Below are 25146 nucleotides of genomic sequence, written 5' to 3' on the forward strand. Positions count from 1 at the left end.
GTGCTACATACCATTTACAGCTTTGTTGCCCTTCTCTGGACACACTCCAGGGCCTCAAATATGATGGCAAGTATTTCCTTTTACTAAAGACATCTCCCTTTTGACAATTCTGTGTTTACAACTTTCTTGGAAATGCAATCCATCTGCATCAGTTCAAAAGCATGTAAGACAATTCAGTTACTTGAATTTCTATATATCTAAAATCTGTATTTTCTAGCATTCTGGTATTGCTTCCCTCTCATTTCTTCTAGTCACATCCCCTCAAATCAGGCATAAAATAACACTTCCAAATAAACTGTGTGATCCTTCTGCAAGAATCACTTGGCAGTCTCTGCTGCACATCCATGTGTACACACACAGGCATACCAATAACCATACCCCGGGTCATTTCCATATGCTCCACTTCACATCTCCGGGAGGCAACTGGTTTGCTGGCCTAAGCAGGAAGCTTTCTAGGCTTTGATATCTACTGAAAATGAGTGAAACATTCAAAAAATCTTAGTGGGTGAATGCAAGGGGCAATTCTGAATAATGAGGATTCAAAAGGTAGAAAAAAATATCCAGAGTTTTGCTGTACTTTCCCTATTTGTTCTGAATCACAGGAGTTTGGTTATGAGTATCTGAAGTTCTCACCTTGTCTTTGGCATCAGCACATATGGCTAGAAGAGCTCTCTTTAGTATGGTATGACACCAGATAAATGGCTTACGTAATTTTGTTTGCTATAACCAGCAACATTACACCAGAGAACTATAAGAGTCTCATTCAAGGACAAAATAAATTCATATGTTCCTTTAATTGCAGTTGCTTTTTTGAAATTGCACAACCAGCCAGGAAATGCACATTGAAATGTTCAATTTCTGGTACACAGAAGAGGAAAAATGCACTACTTTTCACAAATACAACAACTAATGCTTTTAAAAACTATATCCCTCTCCCAGTTTACAGAACAGTGTTGTAGCACAGTACATCCAAGGTCACTCAGTTTTGTTTTAGGGTTTTTGCATTAGGGTTTTGTAGCTTAAAAGCCTGTGGCAGACTTCAAGGAGCTGTTAGTTTTATTCTACTTTGGATCCTCATTGCAGGAGTGTATGTTACAGTGGCACCTACCTACCTACCTCATCATGAGCATGCAAGATGCAGCCAAGGCACCCATGTTACCCAACAAGTGGGTAACAAGGACCATCACAGCTCAACATAAGATAATGAGGGTACAAGTACAGCTCTTCCACCTTTTGCAGTTTCCCAATCATCTTTCATGCATGGAATACCTGAAAACTGAATGCAAGAATCACTGAATCAGAGAATTGCAGGGTTTGGATGAGATGTCAAGACATCACCGAGTCCAACCCTCTGCTAAAGCAGGTCTTCTACAATAGAACGTACAGGTAGGCACCGAGGTTGGTCTTGAATATTTCCATAGAAGAAGACTCCACAATGTCTCTGGGCAGCCTGTTCCATTGCTTGATCATCCATAAAGAAGTTCTTCCACATTTTGTATGGAACTTCTTATGTTCAAGTTTAGGCCACTGGTCCTTGTCCTACCACTACACGCCACCGAGTCTGGCCCCATCCACTTGCCTTCCACCTCCTATTAGATATTTATAAACATTTATCAGACCCCCTCTCAGTTGCTTTTCCCCAGATTGAACAGACCCAAGTTACTCAGCCTTTCCTCGTATAGATGTCCAGGCTGTTTATCATCTCTGTGACCCTCGACTGGTCATTTTAGAGCAATCATCAGGCAGACCTGTGGACTAAAGGATTGGCCATCTTCAGTTTTGGCATAGTGAAGTTGAGAAAAGTCAACAACCAACCCAGCTAGTAAAACCAGCTAGTAAAACACAACAAATTTTTTCTCACAGACTTGTCATGAAATATGGAACTGAAAAAAGGGAATCCAACTCAGACAGGGAGTTGAAATAGCTATATAATTAACTTCCTCTGAAACCTCTCCTATCTGAGTTGGCACAAGGGCTTGCGACTTCAAGATCCAGTGATATAACTTGCGTAAACCCTGTGCATTCTGGGCTCTTAAGCTTACTGCAAGATCCAGGCAGTCTCACTGAAAACACATGAAGAAAGCAAGTCTTCACCAAACCACTACTGAAAAGCAATGGTTGCTCTAGGGCATTGTCTAGACAGTATTACTGTCTACTAGCAGTATTCAAAATTGGGAAGTCTTTCCCCAGCCTAGCAAAGCACGTAAGCACATGGTTAATAACACACAGTATAATAGTTCCAGGGACTCCAATCAAATTAAGCTGTGTGCTTACAAGCTCTGCTGAACTGGAACCAGATTGCATTAGCTTGCTTTAACCTCTCCACAGATCACAAACACTAAGCTCGAGACACCTGCTTAAAGAACTGGAGGTAATAGAGCGATGCAGGAGGAGGCAGTGCTCTGATCGAGGCTGCTGGGATGTGTTGGGTTGATGCTGAGCCCAGTATGCAACTCTGGGCTTCAGTAAACCTAAGAGTTAACTCAGATGCTATAGCATGATTTGGGGAAATAAAGTCAAACCAATCAGAGACGTTGGCCAGGATAATTTTCTTGATTTTGATAAGAATGCTTGTGTGTACAGAATGAGTGGAACTTCTACGTGTACAAAGAATGAGACAAAGCAATGTTAGCAATATCCAGCCCTACAAGAGATGACTGAGGCAAGATACAGGCTGGTTTAGAGACTGTGATCAATGGAGTGACAGACGCTTCCAGTCTGTGTGAACTTTGTGTTTAGTCACTTGGGGTTTTCTTACATTAGCCAGGAGTTTTACTGACACAGCTCAAGCTAGACTAAAAAACACTGCCACTGCTTCTGCTGCTACCGAGTGCTGTCTGTACAAAGACTATACTGCTTAATGTCCTTCTTTTTAATTGAAATTGGATTTATTTGTCTGAGAAACGAATGGTTGGTGTTGCTGGAATTCTAGTCCTTCAAAACCATTGCTGATTTCATGTGAAGCATGCTGGTTTTGTGTATATTAGTGCCAGTCTCAAAATGGCATAAGCTCCTCAAATGATATACTTTGAGAAACATTAAACATGTTCAGGAAATCTGTCAGGGATTGCTGACGGCATCCATTTTGGAGGCTATTACAGCTCTATCTAGGGACTTTCTGGCAAACTGACGTTATCTAGGCACCGTGTCAAAACAGGCAGAATTCGTTTTTCATACTTAAAGCCTTTAGTTGTTTAAGGACCTGACTTCTCTTCATATTATTTTCATCAAGCCATATCAAAATAGGTCTGGGCATGCTAAAGATGAAGAAGGATTCTTGTATTTCTGTATTTTTTTTGGCTTTGAAAAGTTCGTAATCATGCACTACCTCTAGCAGGAGACTGAAGATTTGCTGTGGAAAACCCTGAGATATGAAATGAATAACATGGGCACCTGGTTCAAACCAAGGCTCTCCATATAAAAAATAAATATAACGTTTATGTGAAACACAGTCAGCCTCAATATGTGTTACTAGCATTTCAGCAGTGGTGCTCACTATATTGTAGTTATCAAGGCTTCTAAGGGGGCTTTCTGGTGCACAACCAGTGGGTACTCACAGCTGCTAAAATCCATCTCCATGGCCTACAGAGGGACTTAATAGTGGCCAGAGCCAGCCAGCTGCCGACATTTGGCTTTTCTTCCTGGATGTCTGCTCACCAGGGAGGCTGGGGCTGCTGGAGCCATGCAGAGCCCCTAGAAGCTCTGCCAAAGCCCAGTCAAGCAGACAGTGCCTGGGGAAGGCTTGGGCTGCTGCTCCAATGCTCTATTCACTCCTCCTGCCCTTCCCACACACATGTGGCAAGGACCTGTGAGTCTGCTCTATGGCTTTATGTCACCATGACAAGTCTCCTTTTTTTTTATATATATACACAGCGGGAGCCTTTGAAATGCAATTTAGAGCAAAGCAGAGATTTGTGGTTTTAATCATTGCCATAAACAGTGACATTAAAAGTGTTTGTTCTGATTGTCCATAACACTCTAACAGATACAGAACCAGAATTATATTCTACTCTACTCTACATTACACTTCACTACTCTACACTACACTTCACTACTCTACACTACACTTCACTACTCTATTCTACTCTACTCTACTCTACTCTACTCTACTCTACCCTACTCTACCCTATTCTATTCAATATTATTAATGTGATACCATATAAACAGTGACAGAAAGGAAGAAAAGAACGTTTTCTGAAGACAGTGCAATACCCTGGCTCATTTTGCAAAACTCAGGGAATGGTTTCTCAACTTAACATCCTAGAAATCAGCAGAACAACACCAACTGATGATGGGAATCAGCACGTATAAAAATAGAGGAAAGGTCTCTATTTTTCTCTTTTTTCTCTTTTTTCTTTTCTTTTTTTTCCCACAGTTACCATTCAGTCAGTATAAAGAGACTAATATTTTCTCTTTAAATTCTGTATACCACTTCAAAGTGACACCTGAAAGCTACATTATGACCGTGACAGTATAGAAATTCTCAGTGCCATTTATTGCTATTTCTTCTTCAGGGAAGGAGGATAGAATGAGTTATTCCAGACCTTTTGTATTTCCACAGTCTCAGGGAACATTTCCCTAGTTTACCTCTCATGTTCTAAGAGTCAGATGTGTTACCTGTACAAACTGCCTCTTCTTCAATAACAATAAATGTATTTTTTTAGAGAATAGTTTAGATTGCTACTTGTTGCTAATCTTGCTTGAAAGTTGCTCAGGGGCTACAGTTTTGTACCATCTAATGCACATCTAAATCTTTTACCATACTGGGAGAATAAAGTGTAATATCAAAAGCACTTCGAACCCTGTTTCATAAGAACACTTTCTAAGATAAAAGCATCAGATGTCCAGAGAAGTCAGCAATAAAATTCATATTAATTTACGTGGTATGGAATCAGTCCCATAGAAAATCCTGAATGATTTGGTCTACAGACTTCAGCTCTGAATGTCTCACAAAACTCATTTCACAGATAATAATGATGAAGTGTTATTTCATCAAAATATGAAAGCTAGCAGTGAAGAAAAGCTGTTACACAGTGAAAGTGCTCATAATATGAATACTCTGACCAAAACATTTTGGCATACCTCCTCACTCTTATTTTTTCTTGTTCTTGAGGGCGTTTGTCATTTCTGTGATACTTCTTATGAAAGATCAGCTCTTCTGCCACCATTAAAACACAGGTAGCAGGAGATTTCTGTTTTACACCGATATAGAGTCTGCAGTCTCCTAACAAAAGTCCATGGAATTAGCTCAGATTTGACTTGACTTCTGCGGAGCAGGAGGTCCCGAGTCTCTTCTCTGGCCTTTCATTGTGGGCTGGAGTGTCTTCAATGACTTTATAGATTCAGACTCCTCCAGCATGTCGTGAAAAGCAGTTTAATGCAAGAGCCTTACTTTCCATGGGGAGATCCAGCAAATACACTGGATATTCACACTCATGGTTATGTGTTACATGTAGACTGGAGCCAGTTGTGGCAGTTTCAGAAAAGGAAAGCTTTCAGAATTTCATTGCTATAGTTTCGATGACAGCAGTTCTCTACCATGCAGTGAAATAACGCCTCATCTCAACCAAGCACTCAGTTTTACTCTCCATGATTTGGATCACCCAGCAACAAAAAGCTGTCCTTCAAATTCAGCAGAGCTTGGGCTTAACCTCCACCTCCCGTATCTTAAGCTGTAATCTAGGCATTGTTCCGCACAACTTCTTCATGGAAGTCATCTTAGACTTCATCCTTGTGCTTCTGCAGGACACCCACATATGTATAACCCCCTTTTTGGAAGAAGCATTTAGCAGCTGCTCATTAAAAACAAGTGCACTTTTGCAGACAAATATTTATGTGAATGCTCTCACAAAGAGCTTCTCTAACCATCTCCAAAGACAGCCCATGTTACTACTATATAGATGTAAACAGACATACATTCCACATGATTCCCTTCTTCTCAAGCCAAACACTTCAGTGGTTAAAGTACCCCGGTATTTACCTACAAATAAACATGTTCTAGACTTAGTGCCCAAATTCAACTCTTTATAAAAGTTTTCCTTATAAGAAGTTTTTCTTAAAAATTGCTCAAGAAGATTAGGACTTTTCTCTGTTGTTTTTCACTTGCTCAGGAAAGGTGTTATATCAGCTGTACGGGCATGTATTCACTGTTTACAGTCATAGCTCTCCTTACTTCGGGACAATATGGTTACAGGTGAAGTATAAGCCACCTCCACATGCAGAATCACCAACCTCCACATTTATTACTAGACCAGGCTGCCCAGGGCCCCATCCAACCTGGCCTTGAAGATCTCCAGGGATGGGCCATCCACAACCTCTCTGGGCAGCCTGTGCCAGCACCTGACCACCCTCACAGTAAAGAACATTCCCCTGACATCCAACCTAACTCTTCCCTCCTTCAACTTTAAGCCATTTACCCTTGTCCTGCTGCTTTCTACCCTTTCAAAGAGTTGAAATCAATCAATCACATGCAGGTCCCACTTGGGGATGGCTGTTGTCACACCTTACCTGGGGCTGCCCCCATTTTCATTCAGTTTGAAGAAGCACTGGGAAATGGCACTGCCTTGCATGCATTAAAATCTAAATTATTTTGTTTAGTCAGATCATAATCAGAGCAAACTTACTCACACAGCTGCCAAATAGGCTCAGTGCTTATCCATAGGGAGCAGTGTTTTGAAAGCAAACATGCTTTGCTAGGCTGCTCTTGGCATATCTGCCATAACTCTCCCATTATTCACAGGGTGGGACCTGAGGTAGGGAAGTGAGGCCATTTGTCAGAGTACAACCCTTACATGGGGGACTCGTTTTACTTAACTGTGACTGGTGCTGAGGAGCACGAACAGCTATATCTTTAGGTCCTCCAGCTTCCTACTGCAGCACAAGATCCTCGCTGATGAATCCCTTTACCCTTGGCAATCCATTTATGTAACTGTATAGTCAGGGATATTTTTGCACTGTAAAAAGAGCAGGGAAATTACAGCAGTTGCTTTTCCCTTTGCTCAGTTAGTGCAATTACCTTTCTCTCCACACAGCCCCACTCCATTCAGCAAGTGGTCTCTCTGTGTGAATGAAGGAGAAGAGTTTGGCCATTAATTGTGTTGCATAGCTGGAGCTGTCCTTAGTGCCACAGTACCAAAAAGATATAAAACTATTAGAGAGCAACAGGGCCTGAGGGAATGGCATGGAGCTGTGTCAGGAGAGGGGCAGCTGGGGGTCAGGGAAGGGTCTGCACCACAGGGAGGTGGGCATGGAACAGGCTGAACAGGGCAGTGGGCACGGCCTCCAGTGCTGGAGTTCAAGGATTGTCTGGACAGGGCTCTCAGACATAGGGTTTGATTTTCGGTGGACCTGTGTGGAACCCAGAGCTGGACTCAGTGATCTTTATGGGTCCCTTCCAACTCAGGATATTCAACTGCTTTCCTGATATATAAACAGAGGTGTGAAAATAAGGATGGAAAGTTCCAGTGGCAATTTTAACAAGGTAGGGCAATGACACAGCAAATTTTGATTTCATTAAGTGTGTACTTACTTCAGTAAGTTGGATATCTGTAAAACAGTGGATGAGTAGCAGTAGCACGTTCTTTTTAAGGTTTTTCCACAACCTTAAATATCTTTCTTCTATTTAAGTCCATTGAAGAGATGCATCTAAATATATATCTCCTCATTATACAGTTTTCTTATTTGGGAAAGAAGGAAGTTTGGGCATGCAACTGCTTCAGGATTCCACTTTCCTTAACTACCAACAGATAGTGAAACAGATGTTAGCATGCAATTGCTACTTACATTGCAGGTCTGGAATTACAAACACAAGAGCACAAGAAATGCTCCCAGCATCCCAACACTGATAGTAATCACACTGTCTTGTAGTTGTCATGCATATATTACTGTGCATGTAAATGTACACATAGTCACTGCATATTGAGACAGGAGCTCTATCAGCTCAGGCACTTATAGTTTACCAGGGCATAATATCTGTATAAATTCTAATATGTACATGCAGAGAATAAAATGAGAATTGATCCATGAGCTGCAGAGCAGCCTCTGAACACACACATAGTTCTAACAAAAATATGAGATTCTTGACCCACTCCCATCTTGGTCACTCCCTGAAAATACTGCAGTGAAGACTGCTGAGTGCTGTTTCCACTATTAAAAACTGAATACAATAAAATGAAATACATACATTAAAAGAAAGCCCACAGTAATAAGATCAAATAAGCTGCATAAAATCACCAAATTTCATTGTACAAAACCTACAGTGTCAGAATGAACCATTTACTTGTTCGTGTGCTTGTACAGGAAGGTAGAGATGTTGAATTAAGAAATCAGTCAACCCAGACACTGTTCACCTTCTTATGTCACCCAGCCAGGGCACCTCCAGGGGGCAAACTGTCCCACTCGAAGAGAAGTGCCCTAGTGATGGATTAATCAATTCTGAGGGGATCTCTCTCCAGAAGAACTACAGAAGGAGCCTACATGAAACAGGCATAGACCAGATGCTTAACTTCTACAAGTCAAGAGAGATGAATTCCCTCTCTGTATTCGTTTGTGTCTGCTTGGAAAGCTGAAGATAATGGCACTTCACTCTCTCAGACTGTTCAAATGAAGAACACCAGTGTATTATCACAGTATAAATACTTCTGAGAAGGAAAAAGGTTTCTGGAAGAAATAACTCTGAAATAAATCAGCCCATTGTTTCACAAGGCTTAGGGAATATGTTTCAGTTGGATGAGAAAGTGCAGGAATGATCCAGAAAGCTTACTTTGAACATCATTGAAGTATGAGTAAATTCATCCTAATGTTCAACACTCTGAAAACAAGGTGTAAATGTAACCAAAGGCAGATCACTCATATCAAGGATTCCAGTTAAATAAAAATATACTGAATATTACAGGATAATTGAAAGCACGGAATATCATCGTCTCACAGAGAACTTACTGTATTAACTTCATCTGATTCTTACCAAGTTGAAATGGCTGGACATTGAACCAACTTATACTTTTATTAGTGACAGCAGTTTTGGGTCACTTCATCCTGTGATATTGTTCAGACAAATCTAGTTAGTAACTGCTTTTGAAAGTATTAGTGACTTTACACTAAACAGAAATATTGTCCCTGGAACATGATTATAAGGCCTTTCCTGCCCTCCAACAACTTCACTTTTTATTTCAGGTTGTTTTCTTAAAAGAATATTCCTTTCTGTAGCATCTGGTATAGAATGGCTATACTATATTGAAAATTTACATGAGCTTTCCAAAGAGAAATACTGTCACAAATGCTATTTTAATATATAATAATTGGAACTTAACCTTGTATTGAGAACAGCAAACTTCTGAAAACTTCCAGCAATTCATTAAATATCCCTTCATCCCAAAGGGTGAGTACTCAGGCTCTGTACTGAGGACAGGACAAGATTTGCTCCATACCAGAGTGCTCTGCTGAACACAGAGCAAGATAGAAGAATAATATTCTTGACCAAATGCAGGCATGTGACCATGCTCACTGAGTCAGCTCCTTCGGCTCAGCCCTTCTAAATATCCTCACAGATGTCTTTATCATCTCACTCCTGTGCAAAAGCATCCTTTAGCTTAAACCTCAATAAGCAGAGTTCAAGCCAATGCACACAGCTGCAGTCTGGGCACATGAAAAGCAAGTTTCACATAGTTGCTGAGAGTAAAGAGGGTCAGCCACCCCATATTTACTGGCTCACTTAATTAAAAATTTACAAACTATGTGATATTCTGTTAAGTAATTTCTTCAAGGAGGTTATGTGAAAGCCTGAATCAGAGCAAAGTTTGGCTGTCCCTATTCTTTAAAATCAAATGTGAGTGAGGGCACTTGATACCTGTGAATATTTATCATTTTGTTCAATTGCATCTTTTATTTTCCATTTTCTAAACGAAGCATTACAAATCAGAGTGCACTTTCTTGCACTTTTCACCCCCAAACATCTGTTAATGCTGACCATGAACAGCCCTCCTCAATGGAGATCACTGACAGATGGGCAGAAGGGAAGCCTTGTTTAGTTTTAGAGCAGCTGGTGCTCAGGCTACACGTTTTAATCTTCTGCTACTGACATGGGCTGACCCAACCCTTAGCCAAGCACCCATGCAGCCATTCATCCACTCCACTAGTCCCAGTGGGATAGGAACAGGAAAAGCAAAAGCAAGAAAAGTCATGAGTTGAGATGAGGACAGTTTAATAGGTGAAGAAAAGAGGAAAAAGAATAGTAAAGAAAAAGCAGTTGTTCACTGATTCCCACAAGCAGAATAGTGCTTAGCCAGCCTCCAAGGAATGGCCATATCTGAAGCAAAAAGCCCGACATTTGTCTTCCTCTACCACAGTTTTATTGCTGAACATGATGTTCTATGTTATGGAATACTGCTTTGGCCAATTTGGGTCAGCTGTCCTGGCTGTTTCCCCTGCTGATCTCCTGTGTACACTCAGAGAACTTGGGGCCAGAGTGTGAGAGCCTTGATGCAATCTGAAAAGAAAATCTTGTTTGGCAGAGGTCAGTACTGAAAGAAGAGACAGAGGAGTTCTGCAAAAGTAACTTTATTTGAATAAGGAGTGGACCCACAGACTTAAATTCCCATGGAATCCCTAGAAAATTCTAGAAGATACAACCCCTTTTATTCCTTAACTCCTGGCCTCATGAGACCATCTTCTTTACCCACTGACTTTCTCAGCTCACCTACCCAGTCATACATCCTATGCCCAACAATCTCCATGGCAGCCTCAGTCAAACTTCTTTTTCTAAATTCTAATTGGTTCTCTCAAACAACTTAGCAACTTTGTTAAGCAAGACTATTTACAAGGTCCCTTTCAGAAGCTGAGCTGCATCTTGGTTTCATGAAGACAGCCCACTGACCCTATCAAGTGCAAGTACTATTCAGACATAGACAAAATACTGCTGTGTTAGCAAAGTTGCTTTATTCACTGTACTGACCACAGAACAATATGGGCTGCTATAAAGTGAATTCCAACCCAGGCAGACCCACTATAATTATTGATGGGCTAAAGAGGTTGCATACTGCACCCTTACCAAGGGATACCCTAAAAATACATTACTTTTTTGCTAATGAATCAACAGTTCATACTGTCTGCCACCCATACAGTTCTGAGTTGTCCAAAACACAGGACCCTTCCATGGGCCATGGCTGCTGTTGGCCTTAGTTGTGCTTCTTCCACCTGCCTTGAGTGGGGCTGTTGCAAGGGATCACCAGGATGTGACACAGAGCATGCAAATCATAGAATCATAGAATGGCCTGGGTTGAAGAGGACCACAATGATCATCTAGTTTCAACCCCCCTGCTGTGTGCAGGGTCACCAGCCACCAGACCAGGCTGCCCAGAGCCACATCCAGCCTGGCCTTGAATGCCTCCAGGGATGGGGCATCCACAACCTCCTTGGGCAACCTGTTCCTGTGCGTCAACACCCTTTGTGTGAAAAACTTCCTCCTAATATCTAACCTGATGGAGATGGTCTCTAGCTGTCCCTCCTCTTGTCTAAGGTCTCATGACCTAAAGGTAGTTGAAACAGTGGGAATTTTTTATCATGACTCAGTGGTCTGTGGCTAATAGTGTTGCTTTGGAGAGGCAGCTGGAAGTCTAAAATGCTAGAGCACACACACTACAGTAGAGAGCCTGGCATGGGAATAAAAGAGGTGTGGAAGAGAAAAGTACAGGAGAAGTTGTTTGGCCAACTGCCTTCCTGCAGCTTGAGACCTAAAACTCTTTCACCAAGTCTTAGCACATCCAGCAACAAATCAGCTTCCAACTACTCAGTAAGTCCTGTCAAATCTAATTACAGCCACTAGAGAGGCAATAAGGACTGCATCTTTCACACTTGTATATGGTTTTCCAAATGGAAAGACTGTCAATCAACATATATGGTCTGTCTATTCTTAGCCTTGTAATGATGTTTATTTGATGCACTTGTTTCTGTTATTTCTGGGATCATAATTGGGGTGGCCACTGTTGTTTTGCAAAGACTGAGGGACAGGATCAAGAGGTAAAGTGCAACTACAAGAAATTAATCAAGGCAGAGTGCAAACAGGGGATGGGATGTTTTCTTCTTTCTCACCCCTGGCTCAACACTAGCTATAAGCAGTTAATTAAAGGCATATCTTTACAGTAATGAGAACACTGTGAGGGATGTGGTACCCATCCCCCTGTGCTGGAGCAGCTAGTTGAGCATCTTCCTGAGCTCTGAAACAGAGCAAATCAAAATGTAATGCTTGTGAGACAGGCTATGCACTGTGTTTTAAAGGAACCTGTCCAGTACAAAAAGCTTGGAAGACCACATCAGGTTCTCAACCAGTAAGTAACTGCAAGCTGAGAGGAAAGAAAAGAATTTCCTTTGCTGGCCAGAAATCCATTTATAAGTCAGAATCAAACAATGAGACATTTACAAAAAGACAAACTCAGGCATTTCATTCCCTACCAGGAGAACCAAATAAGGTTGAAGAAGTTGCAATTAATCTGCATTTAACATCTTCTGGTATTCGGGCTGTCAGGGTAACCTGCTTTTATGTAATTGAACTAATAGCTGTGGTTTATTAAGATCATTAAATCAATGCTGTCTAGTAAACTTTCCTTTTATCTCATGTCACCTTATCTGCCCTGGAGAAAAGAAATGGTTTCCTAGAAGCACATCCTTCCGCATCATACACGAATTGGGTGACAGGCCCTGACACAAACTGATCCAGGGCTCCACACTGATTGTTTTAATGGAAAGGAGGAAGCTGCTGTTCTTAATGAACAGTACAACAGCTATCACTGTACTGCTACACTCGGCTAACAATGGCTGCAAGCAATCCTTGACAGTACAGACATCCCCAGTTCACAGCACTGTTGTTAATCTTGCAGGCATAAGACACAGCTGTTAACTAAGGAAAAGTGCAGTGTGATCTGCTTTGCCAAAGGGAGTCTCAAAGCAAATGAAGATTTTTTATTATTGGCTTGTTTGATGGGAAAGGATTACAAGGGGAAAACACCTACTTGTGTTGTGCCTCTGCCACCATGGTGAGTCTGCAGTTTTCAAGCCTGCATTTTGCACAGAACATATTATTAAAGGAGATTCTACACTAGGAAAGAGGGCTGGGTATGCTTGGGGCACTGCATGGCAAGCAACATGCACTCTAACAAATATCAGAGGGGAAAGAAAAGGAAACACAGACCTGAGGAGTGCTATATTTTTTGAGTATGTTAGCTGAGGTCCCTGAACATTCACATCTATATCCACAACAGCAGTTAGTGAAATCTTCAGATCCTGCTGATGCTGACTCTCTTTCCCAGCTTTAACTGTCCCTGCTGCCAAGGTGTATTCTTCTACATCCCCCACAGTTAGGCTGATTTCTGTTTTTTATAAGTCCCAGACATTTACTTCCTCAACCAGGGATGCCATACAAAGGGTATGTAGGTACAGACTAATGTAAAGAAGTGGTAGGATGTAGAAATAAAAGCATGTGAAAATAGCTGTGTAAACCATGAGTAGAATACACAAGAAAGAGGAAAAAGCTTTCCTGACTTCAAAGGATTGGAGTGTGTGTTTTGTATGATAGATACACAAAGACACAAAAACCTGAGGCAGAGGTAGAGGAGAGCATCAAGAAACTACTTGCATATCTGAATGCTATGCATACTGGGCCCATTGAAAAACTCTTCATCTATAACCCCATGTAAAAGCACTGCTGAGGGTGGGCCTCTGCATCACCACATCTCTTCCCTTACCCAGCTCCACTCCCTTCACTACTTTCTCTACACAAAGGTATGTTTTGCAAAAGCAGGAGGGAGATCTGCAGGAGTGAGGTATCCTCACTGAGGCAGGGTGGTTATCCTGATTTATGTTTATCTGCATCCCAGCACGTCTATGGTGACTGCCAGAGCTTTCAGAATCACAGAATCACAGAATGGCCTGGGTTGGAAGGGACCTCAAGGATCATGAAGCTCCAACCTCCCTGCCTGGCAGGGCGACCAAAGTTCCACGTATACTAGATCAGGTTGCCCATCCAGCCTGGCCTTTAACACCTCCAGGAATGGGGCATCCACAACGTCCCTGGGCAGCCTGTTCCAGGACCTCACCACTCTCCTAGTGAAGAACTTCCCCCTAATATCCAACCTAAATCTTCCCTCTTTCAACTTAAAACCATTTCCCCTACTCCTACTGCAGCTTTGTGAGAGGGAGCTGCTCCTGCTCCCAGAGGAATTCACTGCATCCCACCTCTGGCTCTGGTGGGATGCTTGGGTGTCCTTATTTCTGGGTGGTAGACTCTGTTACTCTTGTTGCCCCGTGTGTTGATAGCTGTAGTCATTTTGTGCATTACCAAGCTGCCAGTCACTAGCAAATCTATTTTCAGAAACAGACCCAGAAAACTTGCACATTCTAAATATTAGTGTTGTGTCAGTGAAATGCTGTAATTATGGTCTACCAGTGCTGACCCAAAAAGCCCTTTGCAAAGAACTCCACCAATAACTGTTTACCAGTTCATTTGTTGTGAAGTTTTCCTCCATGCTTAGCAGCAATCTCCAGGAACCAGTCGATACCTTGCTAGGTTACTGCACATTAGACACAAAAAGCACAACTGCTTCACTAATTTGGCTAAATATAAAAAACGTAATGCACTGTGAAGCCTTTTATTCTGATGGCCACAATAATGACAAAGAGTGAAATTATGGTCATGCCAAACAAAATGCCATTTACAGTAGCCTTGACAATGTTTTTCATGTCACTTACTTTGATTAAAGGTTTTTCAGTGGAACTGCTGCCAGAACTTTTGTTCTCTGAAAGAGCTAATATTGATATAGCCTAAAAATACCTTTTCTGCAAAGTGTTATGATTGCTCAAAAGCCTAAATGTAGAGCATCCCAATGAGACAAGCCTCTCTTATTTGTCATCCTGGTGAAATAAGTTTCAGAACATAAATCACACATCCTTTAAGGACCTTGCTGAATCAGTGCCTAACTACCTACATTTAAGAAGCTTTGTCACTGCCAAAGTCACAGATTTCACAAAACTAACAGACCAGAAGAAGACCTGGCCAAATGTGGATGACGAAAATCCCACTGACCCTTGGTTCCTCTTGCCTGATACCCATTCATACCAAATCAGAAAGTAGCTTAATTCCTTCTGGATGTATTTGCCTTCCACTGGACAAGAATTTTTCTTCATTAGCTAAGATGATTTTTATATACACCTTACCTTCAGAAAGATATTCCGTGTTTCAAGTAAAATCTCCTACGTTTTTTTTCTTTTTCTTTTTTTCTTTTTTTTTCTTTTCCTGCTCTTTTTCTTTCTTCTTTTTCTTCTTTTCTTTCTTTCTTTCTTTCTTTCTTTCTTTCTTTCTTTCTTTCTTTCTTTCTTTCTTTCTTTCTTTCTTTCTTTCTTTCTTTCTTTCTTTCTTTCTTTCTTTCTTTCTTTCTTTTTTTTTTTTTTTTTTTTTTCCTCTGAGAATATCACTGATGTCAAATGTGTGAGCAGACCTTTCAAGTCAGCTGAGGGCTTCTATAGCATGGCAGAATACAAGGGCTACTTTGAATCAGAAGCAAATTGAGGATATTATCTTTATTATTGCCAACCCCTGATGTCTCTGGGCAGAATGAGTGTGCCTGTGTCTATTTTCTATGCAGCTCACTGCTCTCCACAGGTTCACCTTAAGACTGAAGGCCTCATGGGACTGGTCTTGAGGTGCAAAGGAGGGAAGACCTCACAGTGCAAAATAATAGTCTTGGATTTCCTTTAAATCCTGAATCAAAACAAGGCCTAAGAGCAAAATGTGCCCTACAAATTCAGGTTTAAAAACAGTTTCCTTTTCTGTATGCATCATCCTCTATGTGGATATGCTGCAGACTCTTCCTTTTATGCTAGATGCAGGTTTGAGTTAATCCAGTTTTCCCTGGGTAACATCCCAGAGAAACAATTCCAGTTTCCATGCTGTTCACATTTGCATGGCTTTATCTTTCACCAGAAGGGAAGGGAGACCACAAGCACCTATACAGCTCCCTCAGTGAAACAGCTTCCACAGAGCAGAGTTCAGAGTGGAAAAACTGGCTGTGAATAGTAAGGTTGTTCATTAAGGAAAAACCTAGTGGAGAAAGCTCGTGCCCAGATTTAATGAAAAGTTAATGAAACACGTGGAACATCCCTCTGATCTGCAGCTCATTTTGAACAGAAGCTGAACTCAAACAGGTGCAGCTGAGGTTTTTGATAAATGTTTCATAGGTATTTGTGCATAACCCCAGAACTGGGAGGCAGCAAGGGACCTAGCAGTTAAACCATGAGGTGCACAGAGAGAGTCAGGATAGTGTGTTGGAAGAAAGGTCCTTTCATGTTTTTAAATGAGAAAGAGAATGCTAATAAGAAAGTGGCTTTTTAATTTACTATTCTTTGTCTATCAGCTATTACCTCTGAGTAAATTAGCTGGTAATTAGTTGAAGAAAAGTCAAATATAATTAAGATACGTTGAAGTACGTGATCCTATTTACGGTATTGCTACTACAAGATTAGAACTAAAATGTTGGCTTACATTTTGCAATCTACTGTTTGTCTTTAAAGCTTGCTTGCGTTACTTATGTTAAGTCTGGCCTGCACGTAGTCATTACAGTTCAGAAAGGAAACAGGTAATGTGTGCAACACAGCTCAATCCTCATTTTGACAGTAAACACATTAGGAAGTCGGTTTGCTAGTTGACATGTAGAAAAGAGGGTGGAAATCTTTAATGCCATCAAACACTCAGATACTGCAAAACAAAGAGACACTGCAATTGAATTTGTTCTGAAGTTTATCCTATCATGTAACATAACCCAAACCAAACTGCAATGCTGAATACTTAAGAGTTTACAATTGCTTTTTCTGCTATGTGTAAATTATAAATGCTTGTTTCTTTTCCAGACTGTGCAGTTAATGAGACTCTATCTGCTTGGAAACAGACTTGTCGGTTTAGAGAGGCAAACTATGTGTGAAACACAAATGGATAACCAACAGGCTCACAGCTCTGGAAGTAACACTTCCTGACAGCGCTGGGACAGCACTGCTTTAGCTAGGAGAAGGCAGTCAGAGTTGCTTATGCAACATAATATGCCCTGGCTGCCTTAGCATGTGAGGGATTTTTCCCTGCTTCACCAACCCCAGTGAAAGAGCCATCCATTAGAAAAGCACTTCCCAGCAGCCTCATTCCTCCCTGTGTCTTACCATTGTGTCATGTCTCACGCACATCAGGTGCATCTTTTCTCAAAGATGCTGAGTAAAACTAAGTCATTTGTTAGCTCTAATTAGCCTGGAAGTAGCAGGAAACGCTGAGCTGATGAAAAGCAGCAATGCAGACTACAAAACCTCGTAAAATATTCATCTCTAGTTTCTACAGTGCACTCTGTATATAGTGTTAAAAAGCATCTTGAGTCCATACAGATCTTTTGTCTACATGTTGCAGAAGCTTCCAGAACAAAATGCCCAGTGTCTTAGGAAGGAGAGAGTTCCATGTGTGGCATTATGGCCTTCTATTTCTCCAGAGTCTATAAAATGCAGACCTAGATCGGACTTATTGCAGGGCTCCCTTCCCACTTTCAGCTTAGCTTTGATAAAAACAACACTACAGATGCTGGGTTTATTCTGCATACTAGAAAGCTGAGAAGTAAAACTCAAAAGAAATCAAAGGATTGGAGAAAGAAATGGGAAGGAGCAGTTGCTTTGTGAGTAGGGACAGAGCTGCTCAGCAGCACCCTGCAACTCCCTCAGGAGCTTTTCTCCAGAGGCTTCCACCCTGAATTCCTCCTCCCCTGAACACTTCATGTTGCACTTCATGAGGCAGAGCAGCCTCAGAAGCATTGCTGACCTGATTGCGAAGTATCACATTAACAAAACACGACTTTTTTTTCCCTTTGCTCAGCCCACTAGTAGAGTTTCTGCTCAATCACTCCATGTGTGTGGGAGAGAAATCCAGATACTGCTGCATTACTCACTGGTCTGAATATGGAAAGTGTTTCCATATGTTTTTTATAAAGTGTGTGTACACATTACAAACTGAACTTTTAAATCAGATGCTTTGAATTTCTAACAGTGATAAGGGATCAGAACTAGGCTGGCTCTGTCACGGAGAGAGAAAAGAAAAAGGCTTTTAGCTTACCGACATCTAATTTTTTCCTTGGTTTTTATGCCAACATTTTTGATGGACACATCAGCCGAGATAAAGGAGATGATTGCAGCCAAGTTAGCACAACTAACAAATTACTGAGACTTGAAAGCATTATTGTGGTCTCTCTTCTTTCCTCTCTTCATTTCAAGAAAATATTGTAGTGTTTATTCTTGGCTGGTTTTAACTGTGATATCCGATGCCTGAGATTCAGATACTATCAATTCATTCATATATAGTTATCCTAAACACAAAGGAAGCATTAGGCACACTAAATGAATGAGTTTAATTACCTCCAGCCAACCTGAATAAAGCAGTACCATATGACAGGCAGTGAATTTTTCACTGACTCAACTATATCTGTCCTCACAGAACATGCTTGGGATACTACTGCTGTGGTTATGATTTCTAACCACTGGGAAAGTCCAGCCATCACCTACAAGTGCATTATCTGTCACAGGTCCTTGAGATTACGAAATGTGATTTGAGATAGTAATGAACAAGAATGAGAACTTAAAAGAATATGACAATACCTCCAGTTTGCTCCAGTTAAGAAGTGGGAAGCCTCTTCAAAGTATTTTCTATTGTGGCTGAGGAGAAATGGTAATGAAAGATGAATAAACTGATCCACAGATTCTAACAGGCCATATCACTTTATTACCAGCATAGCACAAATGGGCAACTCTAATGCGGGGAGCAACTTAAGAATCATAGAACGGCTTGGATTGGGATTTGATGGGCTGCACTCAGCCTATGGGCCACAGGTTCGACATGCCTCATCTGCTCCCTGATTTTCACCCACAGGCACTTGAGCTGATTGTGGCTGTTTCTCAGAGGCAGTTCTTCACACTTTATTCACATCCTAACATACAGGGCAACTCCTCTGCCCCCTTTTTGCTGCCTGTCTTGTCTAATAAGTGTGTAGCCCTCAATCATCCTACCATGACTGTGATTACAATTAGGTCAGAACTGTGCTGTGGCTTTCAGCTATTCCTGCTTATTACCCAGGTTGTGTGCACTGGTGTAAAGGAACTTCAGCAAGGTCACTGTCAAGGTTACCTTTTCTGAGGAGTCCTTGCAAGATCCTCTGGGACAATTCAGAGGTATTTCTTCACTGTTTCCTAAATTGATAACATTCTCTAGTCTTTCTCTGTCACATAGAACTCCAACCCCTTCCCCTATCAAATCTGGTTCAAAGCCTTGTAATCAATCCAGCCAGCATTTTTCCCAGAACATTTTTTGCCCCATCTGCTCAGTTTCACTCCATCCGATTCCCTCATAACCTGTCTCTCAAAGGCCTGTCCAAGATCACTCTACTCAAAGCCTTGATCATGATGTCATCCACTCAGTCATTTATTTATTTCACCTGATCTCTTCCTTCTTTCTGACTCATAGCTGCTAATCTGAACCAAGGAGAACACTACTTTCACTCTTGATCCATTCAGTGTCTTTCCAAAGCATGCAAATTCTCTTTTAAATATTCTTCAGTTTCCTTGTTGCCTTCTCCTGAGATCTAGCTTCAATGAGAATGAGTGAATAATAGTCATCCTGTACTAGTGATAGTAGAAACCTACCTGATTCAGTAGACTCTTCTTGATGCCTCTAACGTGTGTCCTTAGCAGACAGCAAACCTGTCTGGAGAGGTCATCTGGGTGGCAAATGGGGATTTCAGTGCCCTCAGTGAGGAGTCCCCAAATACTAGGACTCTTTGCCCTTTTTTGTTGGTGCTAGTTTTGATGTGATTTCTTGGCTGGTACTGCATAATATGCATTTATTTCCTGGGGTCAGACAGTTAAGCAGACCCTCTTCTTTTTTGAGTCCCAGAGCCTCATATCTGTTTCTCAGGGGCACTATGGTGGTAGTATGAAGATGCCTCCTTCTGCTCCAAGCAGCAACAATGGTCCATCCCCCTTCACCTTGTATGTTATTGTGACCTTCTTCCTCAAAGTGGGAAGCTGAATTAGCTTCTTCTCCTTGCAGGGACGTTGGACAGGGATGTCAAGTTAGAATGCATTGGCCTAAACTGTGCCCTATCCATCTTCCTCTCTGATTCCAAGATACCTCTCAGTCTGGCCACCTGCTCAAGAAGTTCACTGAGCAGTGACTACAACAGTGGCCATCTCCAAGCTGGCTGAGGTTGCAAAGACATCATGGGAGTCATCAGAATCTGTCCTGCCAGGAGGGAGCCAGACAAGGGCAGGAAAGAATAAGAGAACAAGGATGACTTTTGCAATGGGGAGACATTTTAGGAGGAGACTAGGAGGACAGAAGAGTTTCTGTATGGGAAAAAAGGGCAGGAGAAAGCAAGAAGGTATGGAAAGAAAATTCACTAACTCACAGGTCATGAAGATACGAATTTGGAGGGGGGCTCCATAAAAGAGGGAAAGGAAAAAAAAAGAAGTCTGGTAAAGCTAAAATCTTGAAAAGAATCACTGGTTGTAAGGCATCAAGGCACCTTTGGGAAGATAATTGCTGAGGTAAGAGGCAGCCTGATCCTTATAAAGAAAATGTCTTTTTCCTGGTAAAACAGACACTGGAAACTGTTACTGTCTAGGTAGAAAGGGTGCATTTGATTTGAGTTGAAATATATAGAGAAGGGGTAGTTATGGTGGATGATTTAGAGGTGTTACTGTGTGTGAAGACAGAAGGAAATGTAGTTTTCAAGTATGCGGAAAACCAAAACTGCATGGTAGTCTGGCACAGATCTTGACAATGAAATGGCTTTCAAGGAGCTGTTTCTCCTCTCTGTATGGTTGTAAAAGCAATGCCATAAGAGAAGGAACATATTTTTTTAAATACATAGCATGGTTTCTAGAGAGAATAGATATTCACTGAGGAGAAAATAGGTCATGGGGTAGTAAAGGATATTAAAGATTTATCCTCGCAAATCACTTCCAGTGCTAGCCAGGTTGAGACTGCACAGTCAACAACAGCCTGAGAGAGAGCCTTGGTTCTAACCTGAGCTTCACGTACATTTGAAGCCTTCTGATCCTGTGACTTAGAAAACAGCCCTCAAATGGGCACTTGGGGGCAGTGGTTGCTTGACTGTAAGTGAGGCAGAAACTACCTAATTGTCAGTCCGGAATCGTGCAAAAGCCACCCTAAGCAAATAACCTTAATGAGAAGGCAGCGTAGGCCAAACCACAAGCTCTCCAAGTCTCAGAAGGCTTCAGTTTTCGGAAATACATTCATGTTCTGTCATGGCATTGAATTATTAAGTGATTCCTTGGTTTTAACTTGCCCTTCAGGTCTGAGGAAAACATCTGGCCATGAAAGGGCTCATAAAAAAAGGAAGAGGCTGCACATCCAAGTTTGTCCCTTCCTATTTAGTTATTAGCTACACTCTAGCTTTTCCTGGCTTTTTATTTTCTCAGTCAGAAGACTGAGCTATGAGAAGTATGCACGAAACATCTGTACCAGGATCTTCCTCAGAGGTTGTTGGGGTGGATGCTTTTGCTCTTTACTCTCTCCATCTGAACAAACTATTTAATGCCTATGTTTTTAACATAATTTGTTGTTTTTATTGAGCTCCTGTATCTCCTTAAGGCCAGCAAGCACCAAAACCACAGCATCATCCATTCATGTGTTCCATGGTTTCTTGTAAAAGAAACCCCAGCAAAGAGGTAGGGTGGAAAAGGAGAGGAATTTAAACCTTGCTAACAGTCATCAGAACACTCTGAACAGTGAATACAGCCAAGGCTGTGTTAGTTCTTTTGCATGACTTCCTTTTCATGGGATAAAATGTGCTTGGCGTGGTTTCTTCAGGCAGCAATAAGAAGAGAACACAGATGGATGTATGTAGACAGAAATAACCCACTCCTCATCTACAGCTCACACCAAGACAGCTGGCCACACGATGTTTTTGGTCCTCAATGACGACAACCATAATCTTCTGTCCAGGAGAAAATACTTTTCTTTTAAGCAAGTTTTCTTTATCAAAGAGGCCAAGATGGAAGCAGGAAGTGTTCAGCCCTACAACAACAAAGAGATGACACAAAAGCAGTTGGGGCTTCTTTAAAAATTTGTAAAAAAAAATAAAAAGCACTGGTAAAAATGTTAGGATTTTATCACAGTCTTTTATGGATTATAAAATGATTATGTTCCAAAGGACAACTAGGAAAAATGTCAAGGCCCCATTCTTTGGAATTAATCTGAGGAGGCAAAAGCAATTCAGTAGGTGATTTCCATGGTCAGCCACGCATAAAATAAATGTCCCCATCAGAAACTGGGGATTAAAGTGAATGGTTCAAGCCTTAGTGGTTTAAAGGGAAAAAAAATAAAAATAAAAATAAAAAACAACAACAAAAAAAAAAAAAAAAAGGAAGAAGACTTATGGCATTTTATATTTGAATAAATATTGAAATTTCTTTATCCACCTCTTCTGAGATCCCTCTGTGTTGGGTTTGTGTGGTGAGACTTTGGAAGAAAGGTGGCTGCAGGTGTGAACTCTGTGACAGATACAGCTGGCTACAGAAGGACCTGTCATCAGCCAAAGCTGAGCCCACCAGCCCAGCTGGTGTCATCTATGTGACAGTATAGTTCAGATAGGCTAAAAAACACCATATGATAGCCGTGAGAGAGAGGGAGAAAATGTGAGATATGTAACTCTGCAGGCACCAAGGTCAGTGCAGAAGGATGGCAGGAGGTGTTCCAGGCGCACAGCAGCAGCTCCCAGAAGCTCAGGAGAGGTCCATGGAGAAGCAGGCTGTCCCTCTGCAGACCACAGGCAACAAATGGGGCAGATCTCCACATGCAGCCTTGGAGGAGCCCATGCTACACCAGTTCATGTAGGACTGTATCCCATGGAATGGATCCCACCTTGAAGCAGGGGAATAGTGTGAAGAAGGAGCAGCAGAGACCATGTATTACAAATTGACTGTAGACCACATTCACTATTCAGCTGTGCCACTTAGAGTGAGGGAAGTCGTAGAACAGCTGGAAGGGAAAGAGGAAAGTTAAGACTGGAAAGAATGAGGATATGGGAAAGTACTTTTTGTTTTCCTTTTGTTTCTTGTTGTCCTGCTCTGCTACTAAATGGCAGTAAATTAAATTAATCTTCTCCAAGTTGAGTCAATTTTGCATGTGATAGGAACCGGTGAGCAATCTCCCTATCCTTGACCCACAAGCTCTTTCATCTCACTTTCTCCTCCTCTCTCACTAAGAAATGAGAGTGAAAGAGTGGTTGGGTGGGGGGCTGTCAGTTGGCCAAGTTAACTTACCACACTTTCTTTCACAATTACTTAAGAAAGAGCTAATTAAATCTATTAATGTAAAACAAAACTCTTTGGTGACATTATATTAAACTTGCCATATTTTATGCACAAATCAAGACTGCAGATTTTATGCATAATTAATTTTTTTAATGTTCCAGTTAATAGCCCTCTTGGATCATCAGCCAAACAAAGGAGCACATTGTTTCACAGGAAAACCTGTAGAAAAAAAGACAAGAGAAGCTCATCCTTTCTGTGTCTCCCTGACATGAGCCCACAGGAGCTTTCTATTATCAAGCAGATAGCTACCGGGAGAGTATCTGGAAGCATCCCATCTCACTTCAGGGAGTGCGCGAATGGCAGAAGTGAAGAACCTTTCCATTGTGAAGGGTGAAGGGCCTGTCTCCTCCTGCACCAGTACTCCAATGATGTTCTTTAGAAGCAGATCCAAGTGGAGAGACCTACAGAGGTTGTCAAACATCTTATACAAGTACTGTTATTTTCCACAGGCTTTGCAGTAAATTGAATTAGAAGCCCTGTTTATTTACCATGATAATTCTAAGGGCTATTATTCTTGCAAGGTTAATTTTATTTTATTTTGCCTTAATAATTTCTTAATGACATAAAAATAAAAAAATAAAAAAATGAACACTTCCTTTGGTCAATTAGTTCAGCATGTTCCTTGGCAGAGAGCTAGAAATGAAAGGCCATAGTCTAATCTCAGTAAATTCAATAGAGACTGATATCACTGGGGATCAATGCTGAATATGTTGCCATATAATACATATGAATATATGGTACATATAAGACATATGAATATGAATATGTTGCGATATAATACATGATGCCAGAGGCAGATCTAGAAAATGAACAGAAAAGCATACAAAGTTTGATAGATATTTAGCTGCCATCCATCAGTACTTGAAAATAAACCAAAAAGAATGAAAGAAAATGTGATTCTAAAGTAATCCTGGTTTTCTTTTTATATAAGAAAAAAAGATGCATAATTAACAGTACATAATTCAGAATTAAGAGCCCATGATACCTTTGTCTGAAAATGCTAGCAAAGGTCTGGGTTGCATCACAATTCTGCGTCATCTCAATCAGGTCATTTACCTTTCTGCGTTGCAAGATTAACTTTTCTCAATTAATGCTAATATTGGATTTTTTTGTTCTAATCAGACTCTTCCAAAAGAGCAATACACAGTGTAGGATTACTGTTCATAAGAAAAAAAGAAAAACAAGCATATTATGCCTGCTGGGTTTTCACTGTTAGTGTTCCACTTCCACCTACACTATTAATAAGGCTCTGGGTGAAACTGGTTTCTTTGATGATGGAAAAAAATAGCAACGTACTTCTAACAGAATTTTTTTCCATGTAGAAACTGTTATAAGCAGAACAATTGTGTGGATGCAATGAAAGGCAAATGTCAGAGTCTGAATCTTTTCCTCTCAATTCATTTAACAGTGACAGTGCAGATGCAAATAGTCATCCAAGAGAAGTAGAAATCACATGCACAAAAAAAAAAAAAAAAAGGAGAAAAAAAAACCAACAAAAAGCCTACCACAGTAGTCAGGCGGCCTTAACTTTATAGTATGTCAGCTGCATGGAGATCAAAGATAAAGGAGTCCAGAGGAGCGCAGATTATGCAGCAAGAGGGCCACCTCACATTTAAGTCTCCTCTTTTCCCCTTTGCCTCAACCAGAAGCCACAGAATCTGTTCTGAGTGCATTATGGCCAATTTCTAGTTTCTGGCTTTGTCTGTCACAAAATGTGTGAATTTAATCCCTTACAGGTGGCAAAGGTTT

The sequence above is a fragment of the Coturnix japonica genome, chromosome 1 (assembly GCF_054131305.1).
Source record: "Coturnix japonica strain WE chromosome 1, WE-NBRP24, whole genome shotgun sequence".
NCBI classification, from domain to species: Eukaryota; Metazoa; Chordata; class Aves; order Galliformes; family Phasianidae; genus Coturnix; species Coturnix japonica.